Genomic DNA, 21820 nt, shown 5'->3' with positions numbered 1-21820 from the left:
CAGAATACACCAATGCAGACATTTTTTTTTTCAGTGCATTGCACTGGATGTATATGCCAGATGGCATCCCAGAGAGGCTGCAATGCCATTTCCCCATGTCAGTAATGCACACAGCGCTATGCTTGGGTTCACCATAATCCCATCCTGCTGCTCTTACATTTTTACGATCTGAGGCACTTTTTAGATAAACTAACACCTATTCATTATTTTGAAGGAGTGTCCTTGAAGAACCATGACAGGAGAATCCTGGAGTTCAGAACGCCTCTATACTCATCACAGTGATGGTCATTTTGCTTCTTGTCACTTTGCCATCTTGGTGTACCTTTACATACACAAGTGGCTCAACATGAAGGAGGGAGGAAAAAAAGTAATTTCCAGAATTCATGTGCCTTGTAAAGCAATACGTAGCAAAGCAGCACCAAGTGTTGGCATCTTCTTGTTTTTAGGCACACACAGACTGATTCATCGTCCAGCCACAGCAACTCCCTTGGCTGACCCACAATTATACAACTACATTCTGCTCAATAGTTGGGATACAAAAGATGGGCAGAGAGTGAGAGCAAAGGGCTGAGCTAAGTGTAGTGCTCTGCCCTCATTTGAGGCAGAGCTGAGCACAGCTAACCAGCACTGGTTTCTGGTTTCCTCTGCTGCAGCTGGGTTTTCATGCTGAAGACTGGTACTAGCACAACTGCAAAGAGAGTAGTTACAAAGCTGCTCAGCATATTTAGATTACTGTTACCTGCACTTCTAAAGCTTCACGGAAAGCTCACATTCTAAGGAGGGAAATGTTGACCTTTTCTAAACACAGCATTAAACCAAAGACTCAAAGGCTTGTTGTTCTCTGAGGGGACTTTGTTGGCCAATGGAACAAGTGACAGCTGCTTACCATGATATGCAAATGGGACTGCTTTCAGCCTGAGTAAAACTAGCATAGTAAAGGCCATGTAAAACATCTCTGCACAATTTTTAGGTCTCCACAGAAAGTCATTGATGCATCTGTTCCCCAGACTCTTTCCCACTTCAGTGAGGTGAGTTTTAGTTTTTCTCCAGAACAAAAAGCTCCAGCTGAGTTGAGTCCCTTCAAATGAAGTCCCCCCTGCAAAATCTGAGCAACACAGAACTTATCATCTGGTGACGCATTATCCCCAGCCTCCAGCAAATCTGCAGTGGCCCTGCTTCAGGCATTTCTCTAGGATCAACAAGCATGTGCACCTGCAGCATTTGGTGAGACCAAGAAAAAAAATCCAACACAGGAGTGCTTTTCACTTACCCCTGGGTGCTACACAGGGCATAGCTCTGCACATCAGAAGCTTTTCTGTTGCCACATAATGACAACGGCAAAAGCAGAAGAGCCGAGAGTTCTATTCGGTTATATTTAACCTCTTTCAAGGTTAAATATACGGTACTCAAATGTTCTCCTGCTCTGTCTCCTTTGGAGCTGGGCAATATTTCCTTCAGAAAGCCACTTCAGGCAACCACTGCTTCTATTTCAGTGCCACAGATTAAAGAGAACTCAAAGGACATGGAGGCATGCCAGATGCAAAGGGACTCAAACCATCAAACAGCAACAAGGCCGGAGATGTTGAGATACAGGACTTGGCATGGGTTGACATGGGACTTCCGGCTGTGCAGTAGGAGGTGGACATCAGGGCCACTGAGGTGCGAGTAGAGGGAGACTAACTCTGAAAATCACTTCTGATAGGGCCTGGCAGAGCCCCAGGGAGGCACTGGCACATTTTCCCAGCAAACCACTTACTTCCATGTCCAGGACTCCACAGGCCAACACAGATAAGAGCCCTCTGCCACTGCTCAACTCCCCCACCTCCTCTGGAGCACTGCAACAAAGCAGCACAACATCCTTCCTTCTACCCTAGTCATACTGAACTCCTCCATCTCTCTCAGGTCTGGAAGATGATCCCACACAGATACATCTGATTGAGGAGGTAGAAGGAGGAGAATTAGGGTAATAAAACTAAAGAGAAGATCTCATGCAAGGGGAAAGTGCCATTTATTTGAAATAGCTCTAAATACAGTGGTGCAACTCACTGAAATGCTTTCTTCAAGTTTAATCCCTTCATACACTCAGTACAATCCAGCCATGCTTCTGGACTACTTTTTGGCACCTTGGTAGGAAAGTCTTCTAACCTGAAATCCAAGTAGACTTCTGTAACACTAGCTACGGCCAAGAGGTGCAGCAGTTGTAAACATGCAGATTACTTGTTTTCACATGCTCTTGTCCACAAACAAAGTGTTAAAAATCTTCAGTGTCTGAGTACTTAGAGGTGTCCTTGTGACCTCCTTGCTTGGACTGAGCTTTGTAATTCGTCATTTTCTTTCCACATCACTTTTGCTCTGCAACAATGTGATTGCCCCAGCAAGTCTCCTTTTCTCCTCACACAGCCATGTTATTTCTGAAATACATCCTAACCTGCAGGCTTTGCTGGGCAGGGAAAACAACCCAGGACTGGCAGCACAACTGCTGGCTTCTTACCACAGCAGTGGTTAAATTATACCTCAGAAATACAGTTTCTTCTCCTTCTTCACCGAGATGAGTGCTACAAAAGAATGGAGAGGTATCAGCATTTATATTAAAACTGCATCATGTCAACCTGGTCTCTACTAAGATTTGGTAGCACATAGCAGCTATAAGCTAGTATCTTTTAGCTCATCTGTCCGATCATTTTCAAGCTGCAGAAAAGGCTGGCTGCTCTCCAAGGGATGGGGAGCCAGGACCCGAGGGGATAACCCAGCCATCAGGGCAGGACCTCACCAGCCAGGACCCATCCCGCCACCCCCAGTGAGGGAGCAGGGCAGGCCAGGGGGGCAGCCAGGTTCAACCGAGATTCTGGATCACGAGACAAGTCCATAGTGGCAAGGCAAGTTTAGGAAGTCAATCCACAGCTCACAGTCAAGTCCAGCAAAAATATCCAGCATCAGACACAGCCCTGGGATAGCCAGGCAGGGCCACGGTGATGAGACAGATCTAATATCTGCCTAGGACATGAGTCCACAAATCAGGGTCCAAGGACAGCCAAGGCATGGCTGTGGCTGAGCCAGAAACCAGTTTTCATGCAGAGCAGCTCAAGCAGATACTGAAAGTCCAGGGCTCAGATTAAAGCAGCTCCTGAGCCCATGGGCAGGGTGTGGAGGGGAGGCCCCAGGTGAGGCTGCTCAGGGCCATTAAGGCCTATTAGTGCCCTCAGGGCTCTGACAGTCATTGATCAAATTGGTCTTCAAGATCATATGCTTCAGAAAGAGTCCTGAGTCACAGACAAATTGTTTTTAACAGATCATTTTTTTGCCATTCACCATTTAAAACAGAAAATTCATACCCTCAGTTGGTGTAAATTAAGATTTTCTTCTGATTTACAGTGGTGATTAGCTGCTGAAATGATCCACTAAAGGCTTAGGTTACAAAATATCAGAACTGCATCTTTGGTACTCATTTTAGAGCATGCAGTTTTGAATGATGTCAGTATTATAAACATCTGAAAGTGTTCTGCTTCTCAAAAGATAAAAGATAAAGCATAACATTTTCTTTCTATTTGAAAAATCAAAACAGAAGAAGACCCATGCAACAAATTCCTTTTCCTAGACAAGCTGTAGTAACTCCATCAGCGCTTCTCCTGTAGCACCCTGGAGCATCAGTGACAGCTAGGGAGGGCATTATCTGAGCTCTAGCCTCGAGTTAAGCAGCTGACAAAAATCTGGAGGTGAGCTTAAATTAAAGTATTACCGGTAGCTCGTACCTGCCGCAGGCTCCTCTTGCTCCGTGCGGCTCCTGCGGCAGGCGGCGCTCCCTGCCTGCGCACAGGAGCGAGCCGCTCCCCGGGTGCGCGCCGGGAGCCCGGCCCCGGGCAAAAGCGTCTCCCCCTCCCCGCTGCCGCCAGGAGCCCCTCGCTGTTAAAGTCCCGCGGCAGCCACAGACCGGATCCGGCTCTCAGCTGGGAGAAATAAAGGCAGGATTAGCGGCAGGCATTGGACACCTAGCGCCTTTTGGAGAGCGAAGTGAGAAGGGTAACTTCAGGCGTTTTGTGTTCTGGAAAGTCCGGGGCTTTGGCAAACGCAGCCACACGGATCAGCTGTGCTGCCTCCTGTAAACTGAAATGCCCTCTTAATTCCCCTGAAAAGAGAAAGAAATGAATGCACTGGAGAATAAATAAGAAACGAGGCTAAACATGAGGTCATTGTGCTGACATTAGCAATTATCACCCTAAATGCTGCTGCAGACATTCAGCATCAGGAATAGGGGATCTCTGATAACAGAAACCCTTATGCTGACTTCCTCAGGTGTGGGCTGGAGTAATTTCTTTAGATGAACCACATTACAGGTAGCAACCAAAAATGTAGAGGAAATTGGGGTTCCTTTGGTGAGGGACAGGCAATTCATATGTGAAACTTGTCAAGAGAAATCACATGCAATTTTGTACAAATACATGCAGCTGATTTTCTAGCACTTTTCCAACTTTCATAGCAGTTTGAGTTCTAGGGCTATGATGGGCAGCATTAGGGTCATCTAGTCTGACCTCCTGCATATACAGGTTACAAAATTTTTCCCAGAGGTTGAATAAAATATATCTTGGAGATGTATTCCAAACAATGACGCTCTATGAGCACACCCAAGCAAGACCTTTCAGTGTACAATCCCCTTATTGGCAAGAAATGGCACCTTCGCTGAAGGTAGCAAATTTCTGCTCCTAGCTGTTAAATCTTGCTAGGCCTTTTATAAACACACATAGAAAGGCCTTCTTTCCAGATGTCCTGTTTTATAAGTAAATCAATAGTCAAAATACCTCTGCTATTTTTTAAAATAAACTAAAAAGAGGCAGTTTCTCAAATTTAACCTTAAAGACTTTAAGTTCCTTTTTTCAAGTTCTGTTGAACTCTCTCAAGATGTTCCAGATCCTCCTACAAACTTCTACACCAGAACTGGGCTCCCATTCAAATATCCAGGACCCCATTCCCGCCCTTTACTTGATATACTCCCTCCCTTTACTTCATCCCTTTACTTGGGAGAACAAACACCAGATGGACAGATGTGACTTACCGCTCCAGACCTGGGAACAGGGGCCGAAGTGCCCCCACTGCAGGGCTGAAGCTGCTGCTTGTGTCTTTGTGTCACCCGCACCATGTTTGTTCCTCAGATCACACAGGCTGCCAGCAATGGGGGTCTTCTACATCCTAAGGAAAAAGACATTCAAAGCAAAGTTATAAACAGAAATGGACATTTGTTGGCACTCAGGAAGACAGGGGAGAAGAAATGCTGTATGGGGAGGGAGCAGGCAAACTTACTCTACAACTGCTTCTGAGTGTGAACAAGACTATTTGTGCTGCTGGCACATTTCATGTTCATATCTCTGGTGCTGAGCCATTTGTGGGATCCCCCTACTATGAATTAAGAACAAGGCGTAACAAATTGTGTTCTCAGTCAGTCACGTCTGGAGAAATCCCAGCGTAGTGTCACTTACAAAAAAGCAAGTAACCTGCTTGGAGCCAGAAAATGGACCTGAGGCTGAGAACTCTCTACATTTGAAAATATTTAAGTTGGCAACACTGGGCCAAATTACCACTGTGACAAGCAGCACAGTCCTCCTAAAGTGGACATGCTTCTATCAGATCCAAAATTGCCCTTATCCACTCCTCATAATTTAAACTGTTGAGGAGACCAATAGGACAGTACTTAGTATGTGTCCTTTTCAAGCATGCACTTTTCATTAAGCAACTTTTTTTAGACAAAGAATTTTTCACAGGAAGATGAGAGGATCTGCCTGATGAAATATTGACTCTCCCAATTCCTATTAGATTCTCAAGCATCATTCGACAGCTTTGAATTGACTAATGGCCATCACAGCAAATGGATTTCCACCTTAATCTTTAGTTCTTGTCTGAATGATATTAATACACATTGTTTATCACTAATGAGCTCTAGAATACAATGTTAACAGAAGCAATTAAGGCCCAGCATAACTGTCTGCAACACTGTGCTGGAGCTGAATATATGGCTAATGAATCACTTCCATAGTTTAGTTCCAGTTTCCTTACTGCAAATTGTACTTCAGATGAGTTAAGCTCATCTTACTGTCCAGGCTGTTGCCTTTATTTTTAACTTGTGTGTGTGCAAGAGGTTGCTTATATAAGAAAGAAGCAGATAGGTCTTTTGAAGAGCTAGCCTAGGTTCGTTTTTTTTTTTTTTAATTTATTGCTCAGTGATAGCAGCTGCCTTCAAAGAGAGATGTCATATTTAGACTACTTTTTCCCTTACTGAGCATAGATTTAAACTTCCCCGAAGTAGTTTAAGTTCAGGAGAACAAAGCTTGATTCAGAGCACTGTTCAGCCAGGACTGCCAGACCCTGACTTCTTGTGCAGATAGATAACCATGACAGAGAGGTCAGGCACGTCCTTTTTTTTTTGCCTGGTTGAACCCCTGCTCAAGGCAAAAGGGTGTCTTTCTCAAATCTTTGGTGAAGTGCTGGCTTCAGGGAAACATTTGCATGTCATTTGTGGCCACAAGAATTTAAAAGCTAAGATTAAGGTCAAGAAGGAAAGCAAACTATGATGCTACCCAGATAATTTTTGTTTTGTGCTGTTGCCATGTCCCAGCAAAGGCTGGGCATCCCTGTCTAATGAACTATATTAAACACTGAATCTTCAAGGCACTTTGGAGATGACTCAGCCCTGAAAAGGAAACAAAAGCTGCTACTTGACAGCAACATTCCCAGAAGTGAATATGAGAATTTCTGTAAGCCTCCAATTTAATGACTTGGTCCTACACTTGAAGGTAGAGAATTTTTACTATTGACAGCAGTAGAAACCTGTTGTAGATAAAGCTTGGCTTGAAACAGCTGAGCTTTTCCATGTTCTGATATACTGAATAATCCACTCGTGTTCTTGAAGGCAAGTGAAGAAAACCGTAAGTATCAAACAACATGATCATTTGATCTCAGACTGTAAGAAATTGCTGAGACATGCCAATACTAGTTTGAATTTGCTTTTGTCATATGTTTTGGCAGGAGGCTCAAAATCTGCCTGAAGGTGCTCTGTCAGTCCAAACTGAGAAAAAGTTAACAGCCATGAAACTGTTTCTGTTCATATGCTCAGCTTCTTGCTTCACTGCAACAGAGCTGGCATCCTATATCTGTGATTTTTTTTCCTCAAAATAAACAGTTTTGCCACTAGGCTCACCTGGCTGGCTTGGACTGTGCTGCACTGCTGTTTCTTTCAGCCCCAGCTCTGGCTGGTGTTTTTAAAACAACCCTCTGAAATGAAAGTTGAAACATAGCTCTTTAGCTAGCAAAGTGGAACACACTTAACTGCTGCAGGAGAATCAGAAAAATTTTGCCTGTCTTCACCTACAGATGTTATCATCACACCTACAAGCAGGCTCTGCACTTTGACATTTTTGATCTCTGACTGACGCTTAGTACCAAATTAGTTGGCAGTTCCTTTTTTATTTTTAAGGAGTTATCTATCTAAGGACCAAGATCAAAGCAGCGAGAGCATCATTTCATTGTGCTGACTTGAATTGCATTGTCACTTTAATTTGCAATCACTGAAGCAAAACCTCACCAAAAGCAAAGGAAATACTTCAGCAATTAGCCTGCACTCAACTCAGTGCTGCAGGAGTCACACTGCTGTAGCAGCCATGCTACTGAGCTCTGGGATGTCCCCACCGCCCAGCAAAGCCTGCAGGTGTGTGTGCAGCTCTGAAATAATGGAGCTGTGTCACTGGTGATGAGAAAGGCAGATTTGCTGGGATGTTTTAGAACAAAATGATCTGGAAAGGAACTTAAAGAAGGCAAGCTTGTGCTGTTATTTTTTGTTTGCTTGCTTGTTTGGTTTTTTTTATATATATAAAGGGGAATTGGAAGAAGCTTATTTCACGCAGATTTTAACTTCAGTAAAGGCAAGGTTATTGAGTAACTTCTGGGCTTACAAGGCTTCTTGGTTTACTCAGGAGCAGACTATGTACTTCCACTGAAAGAAATCAGAATAGGAGATCTGTGCTGTAAGCGTTGGGAAATAACCAACCGTAATAGCCAGTTATGCACCACTTGTAACAGCATGTGCATGGATGAGCTTCCCCTTCTCCACATCCAGTTTCCTTTTGCAGTTTCCTGAGACATTAAGCTCCATGGCTATTCTCTGGATTCTCTAAACCTGACTCAATAACACAGATCTAAAGTGTGTGGGGGGAACATTCACAGTTCAGACACGGAAAGCAGCAGCAGATGAACCAGTGCCACTTTTATCACTGTGCATTAGCAGGATGTAGCACAGGATGCAAGTCTTCTTCATCGTCTACATTACCACTGCCACTAATTTGTTTTATGGCAGAAATGTCCTCCTCAGTCACACAGACACATCCTCATCTCCCCAAATTTAAAGTTTCTATCAACAAGGGAAGGAGTGGATAGAAGAGAAAAACCTTCAGTCCATTTTACATAGAGGCAACTGAGACATCAAGTGACAAAGCAGTTTACTCACAGTCTACAAAAAACCTGCGACACTATTACAGGCCAGACCTTCACTGGCCAAAGCCCAGTACCAAATGGGCAGTCAGTTCCTTTTAGAGCCACGAGCAGCACAGACTTCCAGGACCGTCCTTCAGTGCCTGGACAGCTGGGTGCCTACACTGTCCTTGTGCCGAATGGATGCAGGTCATTCAGAACAGAGACATCTCCAGGGCTTGTTTGCCTATTAAGATGATGGGAAGAGAGTCTGAGACCCTTTACAGATCACTGCGCCAGGCAGGAGCAGCCACCACCTCTGTATTTACTGATATCTTCGAAAGTACTGGCATCCATTTGCAACAGATTTTTTCAAGATGCCAGAAACTGAGCACCAAAGACCACACGCCAGCCCTTGCCACTGGTGGGTGACTAAGTTTGCCAAAGGGGGGGAAGACACTGGTCTGAAGCAGAGCTGCCCCCCCCCCCCCAAAAAAAAAGTTAAAACCCCAAGCGGCTGTGTGGCAGCCACCTCCCAGCAGTGCCCTGCCCATCTGCCCACGGCCGCGCACCCGCCTCCACCCTGCCCGGGCCCCTTTGTGCAGGGCCGGTTCTCAGGGGGGGCCGGGGGGGCAGCCATGGGTGCTATATTAGGCACCTGCGGCTCGCACAATGGGCTGTGGGTGCTCGGGGGAGAGACAGATTGATGTATTGTGTGCGGGGGAGGAGGGCTGTCACTTGAATCCATGTGAACCCAGGCTTTCGGGGCAAGGGAGATTGACAGCTTTTGTAGGTCGCAGCTCTCTTTCAAAGCTCTGCTTTATAGACAGTAGGTTAGGGGGCCCGGGCTTTCACTCCCATAATTCGAACAGGGCAATCATCAGCATTGAGAATTTCTTCTCTCTCTCTCTCTCTCTCTCTCTCTCTTTTTTTTAACCCCCCTTGTTATGCATTAAATGATTTCAGTGGAGGAATGTGCAGCATTAATTAGAATTGGTTAGCAGATACCAAGGGGAAAAGTTTCTTCACAACATCTATAGGAGGTGTCACTGCTACAAAGACGGTTTTGTTTTCGCTCTCCCCTGCATTATCAGTGCAATATGTAAGGTAGCGATTCTTTTCATTTAAATTAAGTGGAAAGCTACTAAATCTTGTTTTATTCTCCAAAAAGAAAAAGGTCCTTAACACTTATCTTTTAACTTCTTTTATTTTGTAAGGTTAGTGTTTACTTTTGCTTTCAGTCCTCCCCATTAATCGGCCTGCAAAGATGTGTATCCAGTTTTGTGTATCATTTAGCTCTTACAATTATAGGCCAGTACAACTAATATATAAGGATTGTCTCCTGATTAAAGCAACAACGTTACCATTTAAAATCAAAGGCGCTCGTCTAGAAGGACACATTGAAATTCAGAAGTGTGGCTGGCTGTTCTCTGCAGGGATTTCCTAGTTTCTTTCAACTTTTTAAATAGAAGTTAAGCTAAAAGATGGGCTTGAGCATATAAAGTAAGAGCTTAGAAGAAACGCTCATTAGTATATTTATGTACTTTTTAAATTTCATTCCTTAAAAACTTTTCCCATCGACAACATGCAAACAAATATTAGCCCAGATAGTGTTTAAATATTTTCTCCCATTGAATGTACTCAACAAGTTTATAAAAAATAATTAGAAAAATAATTTAAAAAAACCCCTGAAATTAGTTTTGACATTTAACAATAGACACAATCCTATGTACTACACCATAATATCACATCCTTTTTTTCTGTTAAGGGTTTGAAAATTGCCAAATTATTACCACCATAAAGCATCATCCCTTAAGACATATAAAGCCAACTGCTGTCTCCAGAAGTAAATTACTAAGGCTCCATGCACCGCAGATTCTCTTGCAAGAAATTCACCTGAAACGTGAATATATTTATACTTTGCCCACAGTGTCATCAAATGCCTCTAGTGTTCCTTGTACCAGGAAAAGAATAATTCTTGCTTTTTCCCCCTAAGGGAGTGCTGGAAAGCACAGCCGCAGGCAGAGCTGCCTAGGCAGGACAGAGCAGGTATTCCTAGAGAGACAGCAGTTGTTCTCCTGCAGGGCAGGTACCAGTGTGTAATTTTTTGTCTGACCCACACACAGACAGTCTGGCCTATGCATTACATAGTCAAAACCACAGCTTAAAAAATAAGCTTTGTTATTCAGTATCTATATCATAATGGGCTTCATTATATTTTCATCTTACTGATAAATCCGGAGTTACTAGTGGGAGATATGACGTTAGAGCTTTTTTTAACATAGCTCAGCATTGGCACAACAACCTTAAAAGCTGCATAAAGATGAGCTGAACAGACCTGGTGCAAAGGAAGAGTTTCTACTAAGCATGGGATGCAGTTTTCTAAGTAGAAGTTTAGCTGAGTAAAAAGCCAACTGAAATATTTCACCTCCTGGCTGGAGAATTTTCCCCACCATGAACAGGAGGAAAAATGCTACTAAACATCTGACATTGTCTTGCAAGGAAAAATCCATTGGATACGAAGAGTTATTTTCCATAGTGCAGGGGAAGGGAGAAGCAGAGTCTCTTCCTTCCACCTCCCTAAAACTATCAGTTCAGCTTCAGTGGCTGGGATTTAAGCCCTGGAGGCTGCACAGTAGCACCGAATGCTCTATCAGCAATAATTAATTAATTAATCAGGTGCCAATGTGCAGAGGATCCCTGTCAGCCGAGCTGTTTGCTGCCTGACACAGAGCAGCACTTCTCTGGGAAGCTGAGGTCACTGCAAAGATTGGTTTTGAAGTAAGCCCCGGCCCAGGGGTCAGTCGAGGCAGCCCAAAGCTTTCTCAGCAGCAGTTCATTTCCCCGCACAGTGCCGACACTGCGCAGTGGGACCAGCTCGCTCACTCAAGAGATGCAATACCACTACACGGGTTGCTCTTACCAAGTTTTCCTGTGTCTTCTGCACCCTGGCCCAAGGACTGTCTCCCCCCTTTTTTTTTTTTTTTGGACCACAGTACCTCTCTCAAAATTATGCATCCCTCATGCATGTAAATGAGAGGGGTCCAATTGCACGCGAGGGAGAAAGGGTTTAATGAATCGTGAAAAAGCAAGGGTTGCATAGAAAAAGCTCAATCCCAGTGCCCCCTCATCCCCCCACTTGGAAACGTGCGTTTCTCATTTTTGAGAGTGACGAGAGAATGCAGAGGAGTGAACGGGAGAAACCCACAGCTGAATGAATACAACACTTGTTTGCGTTTATTACAGCCTGCTCTTGAAATCTGTGATAGGCACTTTTAAAGAAAAACAGTTAAGCACAGAAGTTATGTTCTTCCACACGGCATAAACAAATGCAATACATGATTGTAGATAACTTTATGTTCAAGTTCTTCCATCTGGAATACATTCCTCTTCTTACTCTCCTTTCCTTTGTGTGTATACGTAAGGTCTTATATGAATTTAAAGGACAAAGAACAGGCAGAAGCTGGTTGTTATTTATGAGGTCCTGTAAAATACAGCCACAGGTTACACAGTCTAAGTTGTAGGACTAACTTCCACACCTGTCTGACTCTGAAATCTGTTGTTTATATCACTGGCTATTCCAGGTGAATGTGAACTAGACAGCATGGAATATGATAAGAATTTTAAGGCAAACCACATTAAAGCATTATTATTAACGTCAAGTATGATTTCATATGATTACATTTAAAACAGACATTATAGTAAATTGATTTGTAAATATTCTGGGACTCTTCAGAGGTCTTTTCCTTCCAATGTTTTTTTGTTTGTTTGTTTTCTTTAGCAGGATTAATTATTAGTCACTGAACTAATGACTTTAATATCTCAAATTACAGTGTAGGGGAAACTCCCAGTGTCCTCAATGGGGATTACGCAGCATTGTGGTCCCAAAACAGACATAAACACTTGAGCATGAAGATGGTCTCCCTTTTCCATGTCAATGAAGGAATCACAAGTACTGAGCAATTACATCTCCAACTGAAATGTAGCACAGGTATTATCTCTTCAAAATCTTTAAAATTTGGCCTCAAAGTTTTCTTCTTTATTTAGGCATGGAAATACCCGTGAAATTGCACATAGAAGTGATTTCTCCTTAAGGTAGGATGTAGCTAGAAAGAATGATCATTTCCAGAGCGACATCAATAGGATAACTCCACATGTGCACAAATTTACACAGGAGTATGAATAACTTGTGGAGTTACACCAAGCCTGGTCCAATTTTCTACTAACATGATCTAGAAGCCTGCAGGCAAAATGCATAAGAAAGCCAGTGCATAACTTCTAGCAGTTTTGAGTGAATATTTCTCATTAGAAGCATGTGGAATAAAAAGAAAAACCTACTACTTTAGTGTTGCACATTCTGCACAGGTAAAAGAGCCCTGGACCACTGCTGGTGATCCAGGATGCTGCTCTGGTTAGTTAAGCTACTGCTATGAGTAGTGGAGCTAAACTCTCTGATCTTAAAAAGAAGTTGCCACTATCCCAATTACTCCTTCAACTTTGAGGCATTGAAGTGGTTCAAGCCAACAGAACCCCCTTGATGGTGAAGAGAAAATGGAAGTGGTGCACGAGATGCCTGCCTTTGTGTCATCTACTATTTTTTCTAATCTTCTAGTGATGCCTTTATTGGAATTTCCATCTGACAGAGCTCTTCGATATGTTGTCAGCAGGGACAACATGCTGGACAGTAACCTCCATGTCCTTGACGCAAGTGCTTCATCTACGCTACTGGAGTTGGGAGAGAAGGGATGATGCCAGTACAGAGAGTAGCTGGAGCAGTCCAGCTCACTTAGGAAAGGAAATAAAAGGAACAACGTGGAAATACCATAGGATAGTAAGGGTTTGCCTGTCCCCATATCCACATAATCCATAAGCCTACACTCTGGGCTTTCCCAAAGAGATGTCATTGCTGAATCTTGTAACATTCACCTCCTGTCATTGTCTCAGGCTAGTTATCCTGGCCTCTTCACAGCAAGTATTCCAAAATCCTGCATTATTGGCCGGATTCACACAGAAGAGTATTATTCCCTGATCCAACTGAAAATGTATGAAAATCTATAAGAAGTCAGATAGAAAAACCAAATTGCTACTTCTGGACTTAAGAAAGCAAAATTTTTCAGTCTATTCAATGAATTTCATCCAAAGATGGTACAGAAAATATTCCAAAAAGCACACATGTCGCAGACCAAATTTTCACATATGTCACTTGTCCTTTAACTTTGTCTGGCCCACAGAATGACTCTGTCAGCCAGATAATAAAACCTTGCTTGGAAACTAACATTTATAGAAGCACAGAGGGAAGAAATACCATCTGAGATTCACAACTTTCAGAGATACCTGAGGGCCTGTGCAAATCCTGTGCTGTCTCGGGTTGCTGTCTGCTTTGGTCGCCTTTGCTGTGCCACCTTTGCTCAGTGTCATGAATATAGTGCTCCAATACATCTTGTTCTGTAGTGTTTCTGAGCATCATTCCATAATTTTTTGACTGGCTAGGAGTTTTGCTAGTTTCAGATGAGTCTCAGTGGCAGTGCAAGGCAACCAGCAAGACTACGATCCTTCTGGCAACAGACAGCTCTTAGTTTGGCTCATTTGCCTTGTCAAACCACAAACGCACTGCTCCTGTTTTGATCCACGCAGGTACCCTCCAAAGCTGTTACCTACTTCATATGATTCTGGTTGTGGCACAGGAACCTGGTGACAATGCAAAGTTTAAGCTGGGATTTCAGAATCCCTTGTTATGAATAATTCCCATGCACATCAGACTCCTTTCCCTTCGGACTAGTAACCTTTACATCCATTATTATAAAACTACATAGTATACAACTGTGCTAAGGAAAGATGCATTCTGGAGCTCATAATTGGGATACATTTCATCATGGAAGGTGGCTAAACAAAATGTTTTCAGTAACCAATTTCACCAATAGGCAGCTAACACGTTATTATCGTGTTTTCATGAAGGACCAAACATCACTTGGGGTTGAAAGACATTTTTTTACATTTGTTTTCCAACAGGCATTTTGGTTTAAGTTATTTAAGGTCAATGCTTTCTTACTGCATTTTGGGTTTATCTTCTTTTTTGCAAAGCAGTACAGAAGAACAGTTCTTTAATACAATATAAAAGTAAAAAAGAAATATCAATACAAAATACCAAGTCACTGATGAGATATCTTTTTTGTGTATTAACTTACTAAATCAAGAATAGTAAAAAGCAAAAAACCACATAAATGCTCTATTCCCATATCAATGGGACACACCACTACCAGAAGGACCATTTTCTGTATCAAATCATACACCTGCAGCCTTTCTTTCCCATCAGTTTTCTCCACATGCCGGCTTCTCTTGTGCTTTTACCGCATTACTATTTCTCCTCTGCCCATGCATGGCAGATGCTTGCAGTGTGGTCAGTTGAGTTGGGACAGCTTTCATGGATCATCAGTTTGACCTCCACCTCCTGGAAAGGTGGTGGTACCTTTCTAAGGTCTCTCCTCAGCAATGGGGTGGGAGGAGACCCAGGGGGCTAAGTTCTTGCCACTGAAGTGCACACAGCATTTTGCATGCTCCCAGATTGTCTAACCCGGCCCTTTTTGCCCCATTTACTTGCTAACTCAGTGGTAAGAGCATATACACCTTGCCTTGTTCATCAAACCTCCTGTTTGTTTCTATGCATGACTGCTACGAAGAAGAGCACAGGCAGGTGAGCCACAGGGGAATGGCACAAGGTATGGATGCCAACAAGGGAAATAGCAAAGCTCTGTCTCAGTTTTGCTCCACCAGCTCTGGCACATCTGACTTTAAGATTTAACTGCACATGAATTATGTTTTCAGTAATCAGCTCTGATTTTTACAACCCAGGATTTGACTGTCTGCACAAAAGCATTTGCTTTTCTTTCAGCAGAAAATGTATTAAAATACACATTAAAGTTGTTGTAGGTTTTTTTTTTTTTTAATGGGAAAACATTAGGTAATTAAGGAAATCATGCACCATGCCATGTGGAGGCCTCCTGACAAATACAACTTTGGTGGCCATGACCCTGGCCAGAGGAAGAAGGCTGTGATGTCACCTCATCCCCAAGTCCCAGTTTCACGGATAGTATCTCTGAAAGGAATTGTCTAAAGGAGATTGTTCCTTATGAAAAGTTCACATGATGGAGTCTGAAGGGCTTGTTTCACTTGAAGCCCAGCAGGACAGAGCTGTTTGGAAAGAAGCATTCAGTGTGTTCTGTTTTGCTGAAAGCTGTCACAGTGAACAAGTACTTAGCAAACAGCATGAACAAGGATTTGAACTAGAAAACTAGCAGGGCCCTGACAACATTGTAATAGTGGGCTTGTCTGTTCAGAGCCTGTACAATGATGCATGGGGGCATGAGAAGGAAAACAGGAGAACTAGATTTTTGTATTTTTATTTTTTTTAAAGGTGACAGTTTATCATCACTCTGAACTCGTTTGTACTATTGTGGTCACCTTTGGCATCAGTGGGAGGTGAAAGCATCCTGGCAAGAAGGGGCACAGGGCAGAGGCACAGTGCACAGCCCAAAAGGTGAACTGAGTGATTAACTAAAAAGCAGTCAGTTCTTTTCCTATTGTCCTGTTTTGTAATGTTTTTACTTCTGTTATGATGGGCTGACTGTTTAAGCTGTTGCTCTTTACATCTCTAATCCATATTTAGCAGTGAACAAAAGCTGACTGAATCCCGGTCCAGAACTGAAAGAGAACCTGACATTCCACACCGTTGAAAACAAGCCGCTTTCACCCAAGCACCTATCCGCTGACACCATGCAGGTATAGGAGACTACAACCCATTAAAGACTCCCCTCCCTCTCCCCTGTCTTACAAGAGACTATTGAAGGCAGCAGCACAACATTAAGAAACATCTAATGAGTAGAAAATTAGAATAGGATAAACAAAAATTCTCCTTTTAGTTTTACATACTGCAACCACATCCTTATTTCCAAAGCAAACCTCAAAAACACACTAACCACACCTTTTCACCATGATTATGACTATAGTTGTCTAGTTTATGACAAGAAGAATTTCAAAAACTGTAATAAATAACTTTTTATTTATCACTTCTAACATGTTTCTAACATCATAGCATTTTCCTAGATATGGAAAGTCCCTAACTGGTGTCCTTTGTTACAGAGGACTAACAGTCCCTTCTTCATTTGTCTTCTACTAAGCAATTTATACAAAACCCCTGTTTCCCTCCTTCCCTTTACAAGGACAGAAAACTTGCAATGTTTAAGTGCATCGCCCAGCAGAGCACCACCTCTTTCCTTGTAGACCTCAACAGGCTTAGGATGAAAAGCACTTTTCTAGCCTACAGGAAAACCTGTCAATTTTATCAGGTCCTGGGATATGTTGAAATGGATCAGAGACACTACTTCAATCCTGACTCTCTTACTGCATGCACTTCTTTTCTCCATTCGTGCTCAGTAATAGTATTATTGCTTCTGTCTGTAAACCAGGATCTTAATTTATAAGGCCAATATACATTGCTTTAAAACGATTATAAAGATCATTTTGTCTGGCCTCCTGTGTCAGGCCCATATGCCGTATATAGTAAATCTTGGCATCTGAGAAATATCTGCCTTTAATCTGAAGTTTCCAAACTCTTTAGCATTAAGGACTATTCAGAGCTCCAAAGACAGGAATGTTTTTTAGTAATTCTCATGGTTTCTGGGTAAGTTCTCCACTAAGCCTTTTCACAACACTGTTAAATGGCTAGGTTTAGGATAAACTGTGTTCCAGGGAATCGAGAATTGTCACCACCAAAGTGACAAGTCTGTACTGGCTTTGTCCAGATCTGAGGAACATGTTTTACCATTTTTATGATATTGCAAATGTATTATTCTCTAATAAACATGTAAACCGAGTATCAGATGTTTCCTCAGGCTCAAAAACATCTTGTGGGATTGAACTTAGTCCAATGATACTTAAAGCTAGTATCTCCCTCTGATACCCACATCCCTCAGTTCTTGGTAATTGTATTACAAGTTTCTTATCACTATGAGTATTACAGAGTTTTTTCAGAAAATCAACTCTCTTTTGCAAGGAGAGTATTCTTCTTTTTATGAGAAGACTGTTCTCCCACTAATTTTTTTCAGCTACTCCCTGGACCAGACTGCATGTTTTCATTATGAAAAAAAGAAGTGATCTTCCCCTCTTTTTCTTTGCTTTTCCAGCCCAAATCTCCTCTCATTTCAAGAATACTGCAGTGCAGAAGTTTGAAAGAGAAAGGACTAGGCTTTTTCAAAAATGCCAGCATTATTTAGGGACTTGTAAAACTTATAGCCCAAATGCCTACTCAGAATAGTTTTGTACAGAAGCAGAACAGCTACCATTTATCCAGCAGTGCCGTACTCACCAGCTCTGAGGCATAGCTCTCTCTGGTGGCATTTCTACCACAGACACACTTCAGTCTGTGAAAGATGATAGTCCTTTCTGAGCTCATTCTCTATGAAAGGGCCATGCTGATTTGGCTAGAAAGGTGAAATCCTAGTCATTAGTAACATCCCCTGGAAATTTTACCCATACTTATGCTGCACAGAAGCAGCTACCACGCCCTGTCCTTTTTGTAGCCCTTGAAGATACAGGCAGATGTCCACTCCACAGGCAGCTGTTGCCACAGTCCAGAGGTCACCACTGTCCAGCTGCCTGCTTCATTTGTGGGATGGCTTCTCTGAGTGCCCTCAGACTGCTCCAGGCAAAACCCGGATGGCTTAGTGTAAATATTTTTAACAAGATAGCTTGGGTTAGCCTGGAAAACGTAACTTTTTGTCTGAAGCAAGAAAACACTCACATTATGCCCTCACCACAGGACTGAGAGTGGACTCCCATGCAGAGATGACCTCCAGGTAGAAACGGAGACATCTCCAGCTGGCAGAGCTAGCTACGGACGATGCACACTGCACACTGATTCTGGACAGCTGCATAGCTGCAGATGGGCGGGATGCAATCATATCTCCCACTTCTGTCCCTCCACCTCTGTAAAATATCCACTGTCATTTTTATGACTAGTGACTCTGGCTTTTGTCTCTAAATTTGAAAAACTACTTTGCCCCACCTGCACTGTTTCTTGCAGCATTTGTAGCACCACAAATGGGATGGCAGCTACAGATCTGCTGCTAAAACTGTTACTGCTCCGTCTGCCTGCCTAGAAAATAACACCCGGCAGCAGGATTTTATGTCCTTGCATATTATGGGAAAAATACATTGTTTTTCCCATTCCCCACCCACATAGATAAACCATATTACTTGTCTTTAAGTTGTTCTCTTCCTTACTGTTTGAAACTCTAAAATACAGAGCCCCTTTCATGCCCGGAGGGATGTGTTCCTGCCAGGTCCCAGTGTTCTAGGGAATTTGCCAGACCCCTCAATAATCTGATCCTCTGCCTTTTGGCTCCAGTGTTCCTAGTTGGCTCTTTGGTCTGAGTTCTCCCAAAACAGGATCTCCTTCCCCTCTTGTATCATGCTTTCCCTACTGCCTGGTAACCGTCTGTAAGGTCCTTCCCCTTTAGCGTTTCCTTCCTCAGCAGAGCAGCCTGAGGAAACAGCAGGAGCAGAGTCAGTCCCTCCACCATTCAGGCATATGCAAGAATGAAGGATTTCTATATGGAGAGTCTTATTTAAGTTTTCTGGTGCTTAGAACACCGCAGTAAATGCACTAGGTTTTATTCCCACAGCACAAAATACCCTTCATAGGGCAGCAGGAAGCCAGCAGGAGTGCCAGGAACAAGTTAAGGGAAAGTCATGTAAAAGATGGCCCAAACAGGGACTGGGAGGGGACCAGGTGCAGCTGAGCTGCACTATACTGGGTCACCAGTTACTGTCAGGCACACCTTAGCTGGGGAAGTCAACTGTACATACTGGGCTTAGTGGCCAAGGATAAGAGACATCCCCTACCCTCCAGGGCTGCTGCTTGGATGAGAATTAGAATTTAGGCCAATTAATCATTGTGGACAATGCTAAGTAAAAAGTCCATGCCAGCAAGACTGCAATAGTGCCATCCTGAGAGATAATGGAGGTGTCACCCTGTTTAGCTGTTATATCATTACACAGACACAGGGGCTGGAGGATATTGCTCCTCCAGACAGTTATCGGCCATCTGACAGACTTCCCTCGCAAGCTCTTGTTCCCTCTTCTAACCAAAATGAACAGATTTTGCAGAAAAGGAATGTAATTTTAAAAGTCCCGAGTTAATCAAATGCTTTAAAAACACAGTGCCTGTGATACAATGGATCAACTTTGTCCTGGGTGTCAGCCCATTCACTCCAACAAGCTTACACCAGAGATGAATTTGCTCTGGTGCCTTTGTCAATAAAATTCTAGATTAAAAGAGACCCTATGTAGAGCTGGTCCCAGAGGTAATTGCTAGTTAATCAGCCAATTAACTGACCCAACGAGTAGGAAAAGGGGAAGGGGGAGTAAGGGGGGAAACAAATCAGTCAAGGTATGGTAGAATGTAATTCTTTAGGAGTTAATGTTAGAAACCTTTTCAAAGGGATTACAGCCTACCTTGACTCATTCCCTCTTCTTCTTTCCTTTTTCTCTTCTTCCTAATTTGTAATTGTTGGTTCCCCTAATTGGCTGATTAACTACTTATTACAGACAGACCTGGAGGTATGTGGGATCCCGTTAGCCACGGAACTTGATTTCATCTAGCGAAGCAAGGCTGAATGCAGCAGAGCATCTGTATGGGCTGTTTTTCTCCTACCCAGGCTGATAGCTTAGAGTCAAGTAGCATTTCATTTGAGAAGATTCTTTTTTAAACTAGCTTCTATTTTATTTATTTAATACTACAAAGAAAGGGAAGGATTTTTTTTAACAGTTTGTTACACAAACAGAATGATTTTTACCAATGGAGTTTGTACCCCTTAAACTAACCTATTTACTATTCACTGATGATACATTATCAACACTATCAGGATGTTTTAATGAAAGAGCTGTTACAGCTGCTTGACATTACGATAATAAGTAATGACAACAGAATTAACCTCTATTTTCCTTTCATAGTGTTACCAGGCTGCTTTCTACCAGCAGCAGTCCTGGGAGATGAGTCCTAATGGTGAAAAGGGCAAGCTGAGAAAGTTAGTTACCCTAATTTCCTCTCCTTGGGGTTCTGTGGGAGAAAAGAGCAGAGCTCACCCTTGCAGTTGTTGGCTTCATATGAGATTTATGGTAGGTCAAAAGGGAGGTACCAGTCTGTTCTGGTACATCCTGAAACCACACAACCAAGGAGGAACTCAAAGTTGCTCTCTGAAGCTCCAAAGAGGAGTTTTGCTGCTTGTTCAACATAAAGCAAATCTTACAGCATCTCATTAATGCACCTTTTCCAGCACTGGGTAGACAGAGATGGAGCTGCTACCCTGAAAACAATGACATCATAGTTAGACAGGGCACTAAGTTTGACCTCTCTAAAACAATACCTCTCCGTTCACATGGCTGCACATACACAGGTTATTTTCTAAAGCTGGTGGATTGTTTTGGTCACTCACCCTCCTGTGTAGATAGTAAATAATATTCTGTTTCTCTCCTCATTGCTTGGGCAGCAGGGCCCTGTACAAAGCAGCAACTCCTCCGAGTGCGATTGTCCAGGGAGATAGGCACAGAATGGGGTTCTCCTAATGTAGTCTCTGTTGCATAAACCTCTTCTTCTAATTACACTTCTCTCACTCAGCTTTGGAAGAGAGTTTGGGATTTTAGTTCTATTTAATATTTGTAATGATTTATTCCTCCTATCCCTCTTTCCTCCCTTAGCAAAAAAGCAGGCTGAGCCTGGGCAGCCCATCCTCAACTGCATGTAAATCACAATCTGATTAGGAAGTGATATATTCATCTCTAACTCCTGCATAAAAGTTATTCAAGTATTTTGACAAAATAAGTGCTGTTTACTTTATACGTTTTCTGCTAATTCTAAAGATTTCTGCAAACCTAAAGGATCTCATGGAATTTACAGGCTTGTGGCTTTGCTATTGAAAGTATAAAAGCATGCTAAATTAAGTTGATTTGCCTGTGAAAGAAACACGTCCATTATTCATGTCAGGGCCCTGTCACATCAAATTGAAGTAGTGAAGAAAACCCTTTTTTATCAACGTTTAGAAGCAAGGAAAAAACCAACCATTCAGGGACTGAATTTCAATTGGGAGAAAGTCAGTCTGAAAGCAAGGTTAAAAAAAAAAAAAGTTTGGGATATGTCTAATGTTGGAAATCAGCAAAGGGTGGGTTGATTTAACTTTGGCTGGAATCTTTCAAACAGAAAGCCAGGAGGAAACCTAAAGTAGCAAGTAGTACACACAGTCTCGATGTCTCTCATGTGTAAACTTGTCACAAGTAGTTAAGCTAATTCAGATTTAAGTCTTTTCAGACCCCGTTTTTC

At 42.7% G+C, this 21820-nt stretch overlaps 2 long non-coding RNA genes across 3 annotated transcripts in view; one reads left to right on the top strand and one right to left on the bottom strand.

Moving 5' to 3' along the window:
- LOC148056697 (uncharacterized) overlaps positions 1 to 21820 on the top strand; it is a 48328-nt gene that overhangs the window by 18754 nt on the left and 7754 nt on the right. The gene's annotated exons all lie outside the window — the stretch shown is intronic.
- Positions 1990 to 4393, bottom strand: LOC148056698 (uncharacterized). Its single transcript, XR_015702447.1, has 2 exons — positions 3750 to 4393; positions 1990 to 2555 (listed from the first exon to the last, which is right to left on the bottom strand). It is a non-coding gene; the product is annotated as an uncharacterized LOC148056698 (long non-coding RNA).

The sequence above is a fragment of the Nipponia nippon genome, unplaced genomic scaffold (genome assembly GCF_047370975.1).
Source record: "Nipponia nippon isolate SJK-2023a ecotype South Korea unplaced genomic scaffold, ASM4737097v1 scaffold_12, whole genome shotgun sequence".
Classification (NCBI taxonomy): Eukaryota; Metazoa; Chordata; class Aves; order Pelecaniformes; family Threskiornithidae; genus Nipponia; species Nipponia nippon.
Note: the sequence above shows the minus strand (reverse complement) of the source record. Positions and strands in the feature narration are given on the sequence as shown.